The sequence below is a fragment of the Mustela lutreola genome, chromosome 8 (genome assembly GCF_030435805.1).
Source record: "Mustela lutreola isolate mMusLut2 chromosome 8, mMusLut2.pri, whole genome shotgun sequence".
NCBI lineage: Eukaryota > Metazoa > Chordata > Mammalia > Carnivora > Mustelidae > Mustela > Mustela lutreola.
Genome location: NC_081297.1, coordinates 120,915,160 through 120,933,354, shown reverse-complemented (window position 1 = coordinate 120,933,354; position 18,195 = coordinate 120,915,160). Strand labels below are relative to the sequence as shown.

The following is an 18,195-nucleotide window of genomic DNA, read 5'->3' as shown; positions in this document are numbered from 1 at the left end:
GAATTTGTGGTCCAACAAGGGACTCTTCTCTGGGAGTATCAATATGAGGCCAAGAATATATTCACTAAATTGATTTAGTGGCAACTAAAGATAATCTGATTTTGGCTTCCATTAGAGAAGAAAATAATTATGGAATTTTGGCTCAATCTTCAATTTGCTAGATGGGTTCTTTGAAGTCACACATACAGAGGCTCAGGGTTATCACTACCATGGATATGCCCAGAGAGCTTTCCTTTGGGAAGATTCTGTACATTCAAATATAATATTAAAGATACACCAGCAAATTTTTCAGCGGGAAGAATCAGAGTACTTTGAGGGTCAAGTTTTCTTTGCTCATTGCATGCTATTCAGTTTGTTTTAATGTTTCCTATATGCTTGCTTTTCATAATCTACTTGTATTGCCCCAGAGAACAGCCAAGGCTTAGGAAGTCCCCCGGATCTTCTGCTTTAAGTGTGACCACCAACTAGGAAGCTGAGTGTGAGGTTATTTTTTCAAAAGAACTCTGTGTAGACTGATGAAGGAAGGAAGGAAGCCATTCCATAAATGGTGGTGGTCACACCCCACCATGACGCACGGAAGTTGACTTGTTAGGCGTTTTAATAGAGTTCAGAATAGAACCATTCCAATCTCTGAAAATGCAGAATGATTATAACAGGAAATGTTGAAAGTAAATCAAGAAGCTTATTTCTTTTTCCAAACCCAAACCTTCAACATATTGTACCCCCAAGCCAGATTGGCCTCTGAACAAACATTACAACAAAATGTTTTACAGTTACTTAGGCTATTCACCTGGTGGCACTGTTATTTTTACAGAACTGATTTATTGATTGCAGAACTGATTGATTGCAGAACTGACTGATTGATTTTCATTTTTATGCCATCTGGGAACAATTAAGTTCTGGTGGTATGGTAGAAAGAGCCGTAGCCTGGGTCTGGAGCTAGGCTATGCTCCCAGTTTTTACATGAAGTGGTGGCCTTAGGCAAGACACTCTTCCATTCTGTGTCTCATATCTTCACTGATCAGATGGAGTGAATGACCTATCCGGCTTTAAAATTTTCTTTGATTCAGAGTAAAGAGTTCTAAACATTGGACCAATGGTGCTCTGTTTCCCAGTAAGGATGTGTCCAATCCTGTGTAGTAGTATATTACCTCCGATTGCACCACACAGGCATTGTTAAAACCCTGTGCTTAATACACTAGATGACGGAGAATAAGATGCTCTTGTTCATGCAAATCTGAAAAACCCAGGCTCAGAGTAGAACACAAGGACTTGAGGGAATCAGTTGAACAACAAGAATATTAATAAAACTCTTTTCACATTTCTGCTTTTCATACTCCAAGAAGAGAAAATAGGATTCAACAACAATTTGATGGTTTACACATAAGGCTGATAGTGGTAGTAACAGTAATCATTTACTAAGCTATAATGTGTCAAGAACTGTGCTAAGTGAGTGAAATATTGTCTCATTAATTCCTATAACAACTTTAAGAGATGCTTGGCCTTATAAGGTATGAAAATGAAAATGAGTTGCGTGATTTATTCAAGATCATAGAGCTGATAAATTTATATAAAAAATTACATCCAGTAATATTATAAATCCTGTGCTATTCTTATGCAACACTTTGCTTGCATATGAGAAAAATTAGGGAAAGATGATGAGTAAATATGGCTACTGGACCTCATATTTGAATTGGGTGTATGATGATAGTAAACCAAGGCCCCAACAATTGCCATTGAGGATACCTTTTTAGCGTTTTAATTAAAAAGAAAAGGTATTATAAAAATAATATAGCAAATACATAAAATACACCTATAAATAATCAGAATCTCATCCAGTTAAGATATTATTTCATTTGTGTATATCCCCTACTAAACTTTTTATTTTTCTTAGATGCAGGTATTTCTCATTCTTCTTTTTAAAAAAAGATATATTGACAGACCACTTACTGTGTGTGCCAGATACTATTTTAGTCCCTCGGCATACAGGGGTAATGATTCAGGAAATCTCTTTTCTCATGGTTACATCCCAGTAGAAAGAAACAGTCAATAAGAAGTAAACAAATAACAAGATAATCTTAGATTATGAAAAATTCTATAAAAGAAATTAAAGAGGTAATTGATATAATAGAGTGATGAAGAGTTAGTTTGGGTGATAAGAGACACAGTTTCTGAGGAGCTGCCATTTGAGCTAAGTCCTGATGAATGAGAAATAGCTGATTATGAAAAGAGCCAATGGAAAAATACTTCAGGCCTACGGCTGTCCCAGGAATGCATATGATGTGTATGAAGAGAAAGAAAGAAGCCGATGCGTAGAGCTTTTCACTGAATCACTCCTCTCTTTTTGGATTTTGTGGTAACTTAATTTGGAAATGTTATAAATAATTCTGCAGTGGACATCTTCTTAAATATAATTTTTTGCTTTTGTTGAACTATCTCTTTAGTATCAAATAATTGAATAGGTTTATGAATTTTTATGTTAATTTTTAAAAAGAATTTTATTATTATTCTTGCATCTACTAGTGGTTTTTCAGAGTACTGCAATTCCTAATAACTATAGGTTCAGCCACACTTCAACAATGAAATATAGACACAAGTTTATTGGAAGTTGCTTTTTAAACAACACAATGCATGTTACTTAAAGAGCTAGAAAATGAAGATAAACATGAAAAAAATGCCATAATCTCACCATCCAGGTATAAACAACCACTGGTAAATATATGTATTTCTATTCTTTCTGCTTCTGTGTGTACGTCTCTCTGTCCCTTTTTTAATTCATTGATGACTGCAGACAAATTTGTCTACAAATTATATATTCATATAAATAGGACAATTGTCCTGCTTGGTTTTTATACTAAAGCGTAAACTATTTGAGGACAGAAAATACAATGGTGAACAGAAAGCATAAAAGAATAATAGAATTTTGAAGTTTAATAGTAGAAATTATCTGATTTATTCAATTTATTTTATGAAAAGGAAAATGGACTCAGAGAAACTGGGATTTTTCCCCAAATCAGATGTCTAATTTGTGGCTGAGTTGAAATTAAAGCAGAGTTTCTTATTCATCTGATTAAATATCTGGAAGCACTTCCTGAGATTGATTTATATATCTCATTTGGTAGTCACAGACGCTATTGTTGAATGGATTATATTACTCTTAAAAAGTAGAACTGGCACGTTGGAATTTCTTTAAAGGTTTTTTTCTTATTTGAGGAGAAATTCATATACCACACATTGAGCATTTTAAAATGTACAATTTAGTGGCATTTAATACATCCACAACATTGTATAACTACCATCTCTCTCTAGTTTCAAAATTTTTATCATTCCAGAAGAATAACCCTTACTTATGTAATCATTCATCATTCCCCCCATTCTCTGGCAACCACTACTCCATTTACTACCTCTATGAATTTGCCTTTTCTGGATATTTCATGTGAAAGGAATCATACAATATATGACCCTTTGTATCTGGCTTCTTTCACTTAGTGCAATGTGTATGTTTGTGTATTTGTATTACCTGCAATACTTATGAGTTTGACAAGATATATGCTGATCAGCATAACTTCTAAATAAAAATAAAGAGAGGTGCCTGGGTGGCTCATTTGATTAAACACCCAACTCTCAGTTCTGGCTCATATCATCGTATCGTGGGTCTTAGGATTGAGCCCTGTAACAAACACACTCAGTGGGTAGTCTGCTTGGAAAATTCTCTCCCTCTGCCTTTTCCCTCACTCACTTGCTCTCTCTCTCTAGAAATGAATGAATGAATGAATGAATGAATACATATAAAGAATCCTGTAAGTTTGTCATAACAAATGAGACTGACACTACCAAAATTTCATCTGTTGTATCAGTAAATAAAGTTCTTAACAATTAAGAAAATTAATAGTTCTCCAGATATGTTGAAATTTTGGATATCTTAAAGTCTATATGTATGTTCTTTAACAATAAATTTTCTTTTACAATACTGTATTTCCAAATGTTCATGCTCAATGTCTAGCTTACAAATAGTTATTTTCTGTCCAAATCCTCATGTGATGTGACAAACATCAACTATGTGAACTAAATGTCTATGTTTCAACACTGGACTCTGGGGAGAAATGGCCCTCTCAACTGACCTCATAGGAGACAAGACAATAGTAACACTCATATCCTTTATAGAACAAAAAAAAGTTCATGAGGAAGAAAATTACAAAGGTTAAGAGTTCACTAATTCTGGATAGGTGAAAAGATGCTCAACATCATTAACCATCAGTAAAATGCAAATCAAAACCACAGTGACATCTTACCTCACACCTGTTATGACTATCATTTAGAAGATAACAGACACTAGGTATTGGTGAGGCTATGGAGATAAGATAACCCTAGTGCACTGTTGGTGGGAACATAAATTGGTTCAGCTGCTGGAAAACAGTAGGAAGCTTCCTCAAAAAATTGAAAATAGATTTGATCCAGAAATTTCACTTCTGGTTATCTAACCAAAGGAAAGGAAAACAGGATCTTAAAGAGATATATGCACTTCCCTGTTTACTGCAGCATTATTCATAATAACTAGGATATGGAAACAACCTAAGTGCCCACCAATGAGTGAGTGGATAAAGAAGATGGAGTATATATATTTTCAAGGTAATATTATTTAGCCACAAGAAAGAAGAAAATTGTCATTCGTGACAACATGAATGGACCTTGAAGATATTATGCCAAGTGAGAACAGACTGCAAAAGACAAATACTGTATGATATCATTTGCATGTGGAATCTAAAAAAAGCCAAACTCATAAAAACTGAGTGTGAAACAGTAGTTACCAGGGACTTGGGGATGGAAAAATAGGTGAGATGGTGTTTAAGGGTATAAACTTAGAAGTAATAGATAAATACACCCTGGAGATCTAATGCACAATATAATGATTATAGACAATAATATTGTATTATAAACATCAAACTTCCTAAGAAATTAGATCTTAGTTATTCCTACTGCAAAAAAAGAATGATAATTATGTAATGTGGTGGAAGTGTTAACTAAGGTTACAATGGTAATCATATTGCAATATATGAATATATCAAGTCAATATGTTGTATATTTTAAACTTATACAATGTTATGTGTCTAACATATTTTAATTAAAAAAAGAGTTCACTGATTCTGAAAACAAAACTCCAAGCTCTTTCTCTTTGAGTTTATCTCAGTTTGTTCCTTATTTGTCTTCTCTTGCAGCCAACTGAATGGTCATGATTAATACCCTTTTAAACAGGAGCTTCTTGAAGATTCTTTTCACTACCTTGGGGACAGCTGTTCCTCAGTGATGTCATGTTTCCTTCCTGACCTTGGGAATACCATTTAAAAGCAACCATTTCCAGGGAGTTTGCACAGCTTATGAGTCTTAAGTCATGCTACCAAAATAGTCCATTAAACTGTGCTTTTCAGCTTAGTTACATCATAATGAATCAGTCTCTTCTCTAGACTGTGTTGATGACTTTTCCTCACCTTTATCAGTTTCAGTATAAACGTGCACCCGCCAAAGGCATTAGGAGGGAACTAAGGAAATCCTATAGCAGAACAATGACAGGAAATTGACATAGCCATTAAGAAGTCTGGAAAAATTAAGTTAGAAGAAAGTGGGGCCTGGCTTATTGCCATTTTTGGAATAAGGAAAGAATTGGAGGCAGGAATGACTTTAGAAAAATAAACATTAACCTTAAAAAACATGAAACAAAAAAGTTAAAAATGGCTGTGAGTAAAGTATTGAAATAAAGGCTAGTAACTTGAGAAAATAGTAAAAATGGAAATAAAGGAAAAATAGGAAAAAAATCACTTTGGGGGAATAGGTCATAACTATAATAAATTGAGGCTCTAATTTTTTTAGTGTTTTTAAGACAAAGAATTCCCTGGGCTTGGGACCAAAAAATGGCCAGGCCTCTCAGCACAGGACTGATTCACTGAATTAGGGAATTAGTGAGAGGAAAGGTTTGTTTTCCTTAAACATCTGTAAGGAAATATGTTATTAAATATTTATCAGTTCAGAGAGCAGTCTATGATTACAAATCTGAGATAAATAAATGCAATGTGTTGGGGAAAATGACCTCATTCAGGCTATGATACAATGGGAAGCAATTTTTACATTTATTTTAAAGGAAATTCATCAATGATTATTTTGACCTCACCTCCACGTATCAGGTGCCCACATCTAAAGTCCATTAGGGAAATGAATAACAATGAAAGAAAATCCTCCTGAATGACTGGATGAGGCATGTGAGAACAGATCATGCCTAAATTTATCCTTGTGTTGTAAAGAGCTCTTGCTTTTTTCCGTTGATTTTGAATTATTCTCTGCCAGACTGAAGAAGATTATATAAAGCAAAGCTTTATCTCATTAAAGAGCAGTTGATACAGTAAATCAGAGAGATCTGTAACTTCATAAATTTTCAGAGTTGGGAGAGACAGTGAAGTCAATCTAATGAAACTGTCTTCTACAGTTAATAAGTCGAGGCTGAGGACACTTACATGACTTATCTGAAGCCACACATCATTAGAATAAACAGGCCTACATACCAGGTTTCCTGATGCCCTATGCAGTGCTGCCAGAAAAGACTTATTGGATCAATAAATCTTTACATTTATTAATTAACTTTGAATCCCATCGTCAAAGGATGTGAGTCAGATGGCCTATCATTTATCATCTCCCAAGCTACAGTGAAATATATGCCTCATGTTAAGTAGACAATGGCTAATTCTCCAGATGCAGAAAAAGAGAAAAAAATGTTGTAAGAGACCCATTCTGGGGACTGATAACCATGGACCATGGCACAGTCAGACAGCCAACAAAATGACAGTTGGAATCCCTTGTCACTTGGATTCCAAGAGCCTTGAGCAGTCAACCTTTCCTACCTGATCCTTTAGTCAGCTGGTTCTCCCACTATCCAAGCCTTTATTTAGATTTCAAACACAAATAACACAAAAGAAAGGTCAAAGCCCTGGTTAAAGAAAGGGAACTCTGTCATATGTGAGATTCACCTGTCTGTCCCAAGCAAAATGGCAAGAACAAGGTCGTTTTTCTAATTTGCAGTGAGATGAAAACCCCAGAGAGCTCCTGGGAGTGGTAGTACTTCATTCTTGCATCTAGAGCAGGAGTATTTCCTTTTCTGTTTCTTTTAGTCTCAGCCAGAAGTAAATTTAATAATTGAGTATCTGGCTGCTTGAGTTCATGCATTTATTTAAAAATATGGATTGAATGTAAGATATTTCATCTTTTTAAGTTTTGGGTTCCTTCCCTAGACTAAATTAATAAATTTACTAAAATAAAGTCATAAAAATAAAAAGGGACATTATTAGTTGAAGGACCAGCTTCAACCTTGTGAGGTTTGGATGAATGCTTGTATGCAAAGCTCCAGGCACAGTGCCTGTCTCATGGGAAGTGCTTGAATATTACTAATGATGATGCTGAAGAAGAGGAAGAGGAGGAGGACGAGCACAAGGTTCTGTTCCAGATGCTAACAGGAGCATTTACGATCCTTGACCACAATGTACTCTTCCATAAAGAAAGCTTCTTGTCATGGCAGGAAAAAAAAAAAAAAGAGGACTTTTTTTTTTTTTTTTTTGATTGTTTAGCCTAGAAAATCTTCAGAGAGACTTGCTGGAGGTAGTCTCCCAATAACTGAAAATAAATAAATGGGTATTGATTTTATAAAATAGTTGAATCCAGTAGAGATCCTATTATTAATAATAAATCACCCACCTCCAAAAAGGATTTCAAGTAACTTAAAATAAAAGGTACACATCCATGGCACTATTAAAACAAACATTAAAGAGAGAAGATCAAGTGATGTGGGAAGATTCTTGAACCAGAAAGCCTGGGTTAGGGATGATTACTACAGTGGCACGTAAAATTTATTCAAGTAGCTCCTGGAAGTTAAGATCAAGCCACTTAAATACTTGTCTTTATAATAACTAATTAATTCTCTTTACAAATAAAATGAAGCGTATCAATTTATACTGGGTACATTTTCCCTGGCTTTCTCCTCCGAGGGGAAACTTACCAGGTACACAGTATCCACAATGGTAGATATTATTAGATGATTTTATAAATAAAAGGGGCACTTGGGTAGCTCAGTCAGTTAAGTGTCTGACTTTCAATTTCAGCTCAGATCATGATCTCAGGGTCATAAGATCTAGTCCCGCGTAGAGCCCCACATCAGGTTCGGAGCTCAGCGCAGAGATGACTTGGGATTCTCTCCCTGTCTCTCCCTCTGCCCCTCCCTCTGTTCTCTCTCTTACTCTCCCTCTCTCTCAAATAAATAAATAAATAAATCTTTTAAAAAAATCTCCATAAAACTTGAGGACTCAGAATTTAAAATTTTCATTCTCTGAAGGTGTTCTCTGTTTCCACAGGGAATAAAAGTAATCAAAAGTGATACAGTCTAGGAATTTGGCTTTCTGATAATTTAAGAAGACAGGCTTACACTGATTGGTAAGAATATCACTTACACAAGTCAGTCTCTGTTGAGTATTTATTCACTAACAAGTTTTAGTCAGATTTAGGAGAGCAACTTGAGCCATAAATGATCACTTGTGCCTAAAATGTAGTTCCTCTTGTTAGCTGAAGGACATTCATCTGCTTTAGATAAAATGCTTGGTGTGTGTTCAATCAAATTACCTATTTTGTTATGAAAATTAAAGAACAAGTCTTGATTCTCATGTAAATTGAAGGTGACCTTCACAGGTGGGCTGCAGGTAGGCAGGTGGGCCAGGGAGAGTAAAGAAGCCTCCTAGGAATCTATCTGAACCTTAAATGCTTGAAGCCCCAGAGCTCCTTCCCATTAAGCAGAACCATTAAGCTCCTTCTCACTAAGGTGTTAAGCTCCTTCCCACAGCAGCTTCATGTAGGGAATGTTTTCATAAGACTGCTCACATACCTACCAAATTTGAATCTCTAGGAATTTGGCCTGGATATAAAAACAAAGTCCCTAAGAAATAATGATACAAATCTTGTATAAGAGCTTTGGCCCCTAGAAAATCAAGAGATACATGGTCTGAGAGGATATGTCTACTATATAAAGACTCCAGAGGTGGTTTTTCTACAATACTTTGTTTTGAGGAGAGTAGAATTTCAATAGTTCTAGTAATTCCATTTAGCTGTACCATATACTGTGAGACAACTAAATGGACTTTCTGTAGAATGAGATTTATTTAGAATTATCCTTCTGGGGGCACCTGGGTGGCTCAGTGGGTTAAGCCGCTGCCTTCGGCTCAGGTCATGATCTCGGGGTCCCGGGATCGAGCCCCACATCAGGCTCTCTGCTCAGCGGGGAGCCTGCTTCCTCCTCTCTCTCTCTCTGCCTGCCTCTCTGCCTACTTGTGGCCTCTCTCTGTCTAATAAATAAATAAAATCTTAAAAAAAAAAGAATTATCCTTCTGTAGGTCAAAATATGCCAAACACCTTTGGTTTTGGTAAAAATGATATTGGGCTTCGTAATAGGTTGACATTCCATTTAAGGCCACCTCTTGAATGCACAGCCATCACATAATCAGAACAGAAACGATTAACCTCCCATTTGGCATGGCAGGAGGGCACACATCCTTAAAAGATGATTTACAACTTAAGACCCACTAGCAATATAAAATATCTGAAAAATATAAAAAAGAGATATATAGAAATATTTAAAAAGACTTCACATATGAAAAAAATATAAAAAAGAAGATACTAATTCCTCATAAGGAACTTGATGAGGAGGAAGGCTGGGATAGAGTACCATTGTTTGGCCATTTCTTTAGGCATTTGATCCACCAAGGGTACATTTCTAGTTTCATTCCTGTGCTGGTTTGAATAAAAAGCCTTCTAGGCCTTCTGTTTACACTCTTGCCCTTGGGATCTTCGCTAGACTTTCAAATTTACATCTTCTTAAGATCTCCACGTAGATGTCTAAAAGGCAAGTTAAACTTGGTATGTTCAAGACAAATATCTGGTTTCCTTACTCCCCCCAATCCATTCTTTTTCTAGTCTTATACATTGCAGTTGTTCATTCTTTTTTTCTTAAGCTACTTTATTGAGATATGATTGACATAAATACTTTATACCACCTGATGAGTTCAGAGATAAGTATAAGTGAAACCATCACCAAAGTCTATGCAAGAATATATCCATCACCTCCAAAGTGTCTTCCCATTCTATTTATTATCATCATTATTATTATTGTGATAATGAAACTGAAAATAAGATCTACATTCTTAGCAAATTTGAAGTATACATTATGTACTATTATCTGTAGGTATTATACTATATTGTTAGATTTACTAATCTTGCATAACTGGAACTTTGAACCCTTTGCCTGATACCACCCCATTTCCTCTTTCTTCTAGCCCCTGGCAACCATAATTCTACTTTCTGCTTCAGTGAGTTTGACTATTATAGATTTCTTATATAAGAATTTTCATGCACTATAGATATTTCTGTGTCTGGCTTTTTTCACTTAGCGTGGTATTCTCCAATTCCTGTATGTTGTCTCAAATGGCAGGATTTCTCATTCTAAAATCCTCATATTTACCCTACTTTTCTCCATTTCCTTGTCACCACCCCAGGCAAGCTAGTACCATTTCTCACTGGGTTCACTCTAATAACCACCACACTACCCTCTCTGTTTGCATTCTTGGGCCCTAGAATACCTTCTTTACAAAACAGCCCTAGAGATGCTCTCATTAAAACCCTGTTGATTAATAGTCTCTCACCTTAGAAAATCCTTCAAGAAAATCTTTAGCTACTACTCTCATTCAAATGCAATGAAGACTAAAGTACCCTAATATTGGCAAAATTCAAAATATATGTGGGAAAAAAATATATGTGGGAGCTAAGGAGAACTTTGTAATCAGCAAAACACAGGATGAAGGAAACAGATCTACAAAGCTGACGTTTAGGAGTAGTCTACTTAAAGCTGAAACTAATGAGAGTTGATTTGCGAACTTTAAATGGAGGTAGTCAGCATAATAAAAGGTGCAAAATATTTTCTGTCTCATTATATCATAATAGCACCATGATTTTTCAAGAAGGGCCGAACAAGATGGTTCAGAAGAATAGCCATTTGTTGATTCAGTCTATTCTAGAAAAAAATGTTTTCTAAAATTCCTCTTTGCTGTAGCATATGTATTTAATATAATTTTATTGCTTTCCCTGAATCCTCTATCATATATGTAAGACCTTATTTAATCATGTTGCCTTAGTTCTGTACTAAGTACACAGTACTCTTAAGGAATGAGTTAGTGCAAGGTTTGTAGTTCCCTGTGGCTTGAAGGGAAACTATGGAATGGGAATTTTGGTGTCCAATGAGGCAGGGGGGTAGGACACATACTTTTCAAACTTACCTTAAGGAGTTTAGAGTTTAATCCTGAAAGCAAGGGGAATACAATTGACTCCCACTTATCTTTCATTTGTTTTCAAAAACTTTGTTGCCAAGTGAAAAGTCATTAAATGAAAAAGAGGCATTCCATTATCTTTAATGGGACATGTTGTTATGTGTTCCAACCCAAATCAAAATATATAAACCATTTTTACATATAGATAAAATATATATCACTTAAACACTGAAAACTTTCTGTAAGTATGTAAATGGAGATTCCGTTTCCATTTTCCAATGGGGTGGTGCTGGGGTGTTTCCCTATGCCAACAAGCCGTGTTCTGACACTAGCTGGTTGTCCCACAATTTAACTCAATACTAACATTGTCTACTTGGAGATACCATCAGATCCCACAGTTAAGAATTTAGCTCTGTAAGACTGCCCTGCCCCCACGTCAGATGCCAGTCATAAGCCTAGGTTGTCACCTGTGCTTCTTACCAATTGCCCATAAGTCAGAGATTCCTTCAAACTCTTCCTTGGTTTCTATAAATTTACTAGAGAGGCTCACAGAACTCAGAAACATTTTACTTAATAGATCACTGGGTTATTACAAAAGAATATAATTCAGGAACAGCCAGATGGAAGAGATGAATAGGGTAAAATATAAGGGAAGGGGTGCAGGACTTCCCTGGGTTCACCAACCCATACAATCTCTGAACACTGCCTTTTTGGGTTTTTAATGGAGACCTTATAACATAGACACGATGGATTAAATCCTTGCCCATTGGTAACTGAACACAATTTCCTCTCTCCCTTCCCTGGAGGTTGGGGGTGGGGGAATGGTGGAGCACTGAGAGTTCCAATCTTCAAACCACAAGGTTGGTTCTTCTGGCAACCAGCCTCCATCCTCAGTTTACCTAAGTGTTTTCCAATAATCACCTCATTGACATAACAAAAGATGCTGCACACCTCCCTACCTACCAAATCACAGGAAATTCTAAGGGTTTTAGGAGTTGTGAGCCAGGAACTGTGAACAAAGACCAAATATATATGAGAAATATATTTGGCCATCGGTATGACTAAATTGTATTTCTTATAAATCATAATATGACAATGGTAATAAATATAATCTATACATATAATATATAAGAAAATATTCTGAAGATTTATGGTACTTGCTAAAGAAGGACCTGCTTGTGGGTGGTGGAGGAGAACATGAAGGAGAAACTCTAGGAAGGGGCATATGATTATCTCGCACTCAAACTTCATTAAAAATGAGGTTTTCACACACAAAAAACATACACATGCACACAAATACCAGCTATAAGCTAAAGTAAAGGCTAACATGAAAATGGTACATGCTCACAAGACTAAAGAACCATACCACTTTCATCACTTTCATTTGGCCCATGTAAGCAAAACAACATGTTTCAGATTCACCGAAAAATTGCATTCACATCGAATTTTTCATCCTGGGTCAAATAAACTGGTAAATGTGTCTTCCCATAATTGTAATGTCTAAATATTATTCCATACAGTGTATTCATATAGTGTGTTTAAATGTAAAAAATAAAGCTGTTACATTGAAAGATAAGTTTTTTGGAAAATAATCTAACTCTTCAAGAGCCATTATGGCAAATAGTCATTAGCAGTCATCATGGGATGTACACATGTCTTTAGGAACGACAGAGGAAGGGAAAAGCATAATCAGATTTGGTTGTTATGAGAAGAACTGATTGTAGGCAAGCACTTACATAATTGAAAGAAAAGAGATAGAGAATGGATAGATTGGAGCCCTAGTTTGTTGATGGATTTGGCAGGACTTGCTGGTGTGTGAAAGTGCAGAACGTCAGGAGAGAGGAGTTGATCGGTGGCGGTAGTACACATAGTGGGAAAGTATCTCAGGAACAGATGCAGCATCAGGGTAGGGCAAGAGCTGACAAAGTCTACTTCAGACTTGTTGGTTTTGAAGCCCCCATAGAAACGCTAAGTGGAGATGTCCAGTAGGTGGTTACACGAGTTTGGAGCCCAGGAATGAGATCTTGGCTGAAGCTGGAGGTTTGATGGTATTTAAATGCCAGATGAGTAGATGGGATTACTTTAGGGGGAAAGAAAAGGGACACAGGGGAGAAACTAAGGGCCACCAAATTTTAGGGGATGGACAAAAATAGAGTTCATGAAGGATATTGAGAAACAGCTGCTAGAGAAAAGAGGAAAATCTAGAATGTGTGGGGTCACAGAACTTAAGGGAAGAGAGTTTCTCAAGGACAAAGGGTCAGAGATTGAGAGGTCAAATAGGATAAGACTAAAAAATGTATATTGGATTTACAACAAGAAGATTACAACTTATCTCCATGAGAATGATCTCAATGGAATGTTGGGAACAGAAGCTATTTGAAATGTGTTAAGGAATGTGTTAAGTTGGGAAGAAACTTGAGAAAATCACCTATAGAGCTGATATCCTTAAACACCGAAGTCGGAATATTTATACTGAGAAATTCCTTTGGGAAGGTCTCATATCACCTAGTATTTCTCCACAAACTGCTTGGCTGCACGCTGAGAGATGAAAATAGCTCTTACATTGATCTCACATCCTCTTTTCCCCTCTAAATAGATACTAAAATGGTTTCTATTTTACTGCATTTACTTAAAAAATTTTACTTGACTTCTGGTCTATTCTAGATTCATGTCCCAATTTCAACAAACCTTTTTTTGCAGGATTGGAATCATTTTTAAATGGGCAAATCGGTCCTCTCTTCTGATAGCTTCACACAAGGTGATCCTGGAAGCACCAGGAATTTCTACATCATCAAAACTCATGTGAGTGGTCACTTGCACAGAATTTAAACAAAGATGCCAAATATTTTTTAAATCAGTTCTAAATAATCTTAGCAAAGACAGAAGTTATAGATTTAAAACCCATTGTTTTTTTGGTAGGATGTGTTGTTTTTTGTTTTGGTGGTGGTATGTTGGTTTTCTTGTTTACTGTTAGAATCATGTTCCTAGATCAGTACTTACTGCTTTCGAATGTAATTTATAGATCACTCTACAATTTGAAAAGTAATTTTTGTTATGCCATTTTATTTCTTTCAACAATTATGTGAAGTAGATACTATCTTAAGTGATTACTATTTACATTCTTTTTTTTTTTTAAAGATTTTATTTATTTATTTGACAGAGAGAGATCACAAGTAGGCAGAGAGACAGGCAGAGAGAGAGAGAGGAGGAAGCAGGCTCCCTGCTGAGCAGAGAGCCCGATGCGGGACTCGATCCCAGGACCCTGAGATCATGACCTGAGCCGAAGGCAGTGGCTTAACCCACTGAGCCACCCAGGCACCCCGACTATTTACATTCTTAATAAGTAGAGTCAGAATGAAAATCTGAGCCTTCTAGTTCTAAGTCTTCTGATGTTAAATTTAGGAACACCTAGATTTACCAACAATAGCAAGGTAAAATAATTCAAAATAAATCAGAAAGAAGATGAAAGGAAAATTAAGGACAAAAATGTCTAACAATTTTAGGTCATTATAACAGAAGACTTCAGTTTCCTGTTGAGGAAAATGAGGTTGACTGTTTAATAATTTGCCTGAGGTCAGACAGGTGATTGGTCATGTCATTGAGGATGCCAGTTCTGTTAATTTCAAAAGCTAAAATGTACTAAATTGCACTATATTGGTTTATAAACTGGTTTTCCCCTATAAGTTTACACAAGTGATTTTCATACCCATCACAGGATACTAGGTAGAATGTAGGTTCAGCCATTGGCATTTCTAAGTTTAAATTTCGTTGTCTGTAAACTGGGGATAACAAATACTCACCAATTTAGGGAATCATTGGGAGGATTAAACAGCATCTAAAGAGAGCAATTCAAGGCACGTAGTAGATGTTAAGTCAATGTTAGTTGTGCTAATTTTGGATAGATGAAAGAAAAAGTCTTTTGCATATCAATGGAACTCTGAGTATATTTCACTTATATTATTAAGCTTGGGCCATGCTTTTAAAATGATGTTTTTTTAATTTTCTATTGATAGTCCAAAGAGCTTTACTTAAGATTTTGTTCTTAATATATCTTTCCAAGAATTGGTATTTATGTTGATTTCTTTTCTTTTTAATTTTTATTTTTTATAAACATAATATATTTTTATCCCCAGGGGTACAGGTCTGTGAATTGCCAGGTTTACAGGCTTCACAGCACTCACCATAGCACATACCCTCTCCAATGTCCACAACCCCACCCCCCTTCTCCCAACCCCTCTCCCCCCAGCAACCCTCAGTTTGTTTTGTAAGATTAAGAGTCACTTATGGTTTGTCTCCCTCCCAATCCCATCTTGTTTCATTTATTCTTCTCCTACCCCTTTAATCCCCCATGTTGCATCTCCACTTCCTCATATCAGAGAGATCATATAATAGTTGTCTTTCGCCAATCGACTCATTTCAGTAAGCGTGATAACCTCTAGTTCCATCCACGTCGTTGCAAACGGCAAGATTTCATTTCTTTTGATGGCTGCATAGCATTCCATTGTGTATATATATCACCTCTTCTTTATCCATTCATCTGTTGATGGACATCTAGGTTCTTTCCATAGTTTGGCTATTGTGGACATTGCTGCTATAAACATTCTGGTGCATGTGCCCCTTCGGATCACTACATTTGTATCTTTGGGGTAAATACCCAGTAGTGCAATTGCTGGGTAGTTCTATTTTCAACTTTTTGAGGAACCTCCAAACTGTTTTCCAGGGTGGTTGCACCAGCTTGCATTCCCACCAACAGTGTAGGAGGGTTCCCCTTTCTCCACATCCTCGCCAGCATCTGTCATTTCCTGACTTGTTAATTTTAGCCATTCTGACTGGTGTGAGGTGATTTCTAATCTCATAGTTTATGTGACCACTTTACTAGAATTCAAAATAAACCCCCAAACACATTTTGAACTATATAGTAACCTGAAGTAGCAACAAACTTTGCATGGTAAATCTCCTCTTTGGTGGGGGGGGGCAGGAAACCAGTTTGTAAAGGATATAATAAAGCAATTCCTTCACTGAAGAAAGCAACATTATGCCCAGGTTAGTAATACACTGCATTTTGAACATAATACAGAAAATGTGAAACAGAATTTTGAGTTACCTTGGCAAGACTCAAAGTTAAAGGTATACATGGCTTATAAAATGGTTCACAGGGATTATGAAACATCAAAGAATTATTGCTAAATAAAAATTTGATTGAAAATGAATCAGAAACTTCAGAGCTGAAGTTCCTTAAAATGAACATGGCTGTGATTTTTTTTTTTTAAACACTATGATGAAAAGTGAAAATTAGACTAGGTATTAAAAAAATTCAGTATCAAGGTTTTGGTAAAAGCAAACCTAGATTTAATGCAATCTTGCCAATGTTAGAATGCAATAATGAGATTATATGTGGCATTCTAGAGGTGTTATTTGAAGGAGCTGATTTTGGTTTATGATCCAATACGTGAAGTTGTGTGAGTACAGATAGGGTCAAATAGTATTGAGTTAATTGGTGTATGCCAAGATAGGAAGAAGCTGACCATGAGGAAAAGTTAGGTTCACAAATTTGAAAAGCTACATAGGAATGGAAGAGAATCTCACCAGAATGAGTTTTAAGGTGGTCTGAGTAATTTAATCTGTTGGTATCTTTTCACCCTGGTAATAGTTTATGTACTAATCATTTAGCAACATCCATTCAAAAACACATATTCAGCATCCATAATGTTTTAAGCACCACTCTAGGCCATGGGGATACAAGGTCAAGCAAGATATATTAAATACACATTATTGCACAGAGGCAGACGGGGCTATGAGACAGCATTGCACAAAATAAAGTGTCCTGGGTAATGATCCTGGCCTTGAGGTCTGTTACTATATGTCCTTGGGTGGATTAGGTACCCTGAGTTCAATTTCCTCATCCAGATAATGAGGATGATTGTAACACCTGCTCTGCCTCATTTATACAGAGTGGATATTAGGATCAAAGGAACAGATTACAAAATAAATTCTGAGTTTTAAGAAGTTTCACAAATGCTAGGTAAATGAGAAACAGTAATTAAATAACACTAAGGGTTTAAGAAGAAGAATACATTTCCAGATTTGGCTTAAAACAAACATAGATACCTACTGGTATCTATTGCTTATTGATACATAACTAATGACCCCAAAATTTACTTGCTTAATTTATTTTATCATTATTCTGTAGGTTAGTAGTTTGGATTGGGCTCACTTGCACAATTCTTTTGCTGTTCTAACCTGGAGTTACTCATGCAACTGCAATCATCTGGAGACTTAATTAGAATGATTGGTATAGGATAGTTATGTTTCTGGTGGTTACTGTTGGCTATGAGCTAGTTGGTCTATGGGGCTTCAGAGGGTTTTCTTGCTCCATGAGGGCTTTCATTCTCCAGTTGGCTAGATTAAGCTTGTTCACAAGGTAGTCTCAGCATGGTGGTGCAAGAGAAAGAGAACAGGAGTTGTAAAGTCCTTTGGAGCCTAAGCTCAAAAGTCCTCTATCATCATTTCTGCTGCATTTTGTTGGTCAAACCAAATTTCAGACCAACTAAATTTTTTTTTTTAATTTTTAGAGTTGTTGGTTTGTTTGTTTTTTCCCAGACCAACTAAAATTTAAAGGCTGAATAATAAACCCTGTGGCTTGATGGGGCCAGGGGAGTACCGGTCACTTTGCAAAAGCCCACAAGGTTGGGAGAAAGTACTGTGGTCATTTTTGTAGATGGTTTATTACACCACCAATCTGGTGTTAGATTACTGATCTTTTAAACTACTGGTAAGAACAATTACATGAAGAACCATCCTTAAGGGATCAATGGCAAAAGTCCCAAAGAAAAAGTCACATTTTCAAAAAAGG

At 36.1% G+C, this 18,195-nt stretch overlaps 1 long non-coding RNA gene across 2 annotated transcripts in view; it reads right to left on the bottom strand.

The window, feature by feature from the left end:
- Positions 1–18,195, bottom strand: part of LOC131839237 (uncharacterized) — a 170,404-nt gene that overhangs the window by 27,370 nt on the left and 124,839 nt on the right. The gene's annotated exons all lie outside the window — the stretch shown is intronic.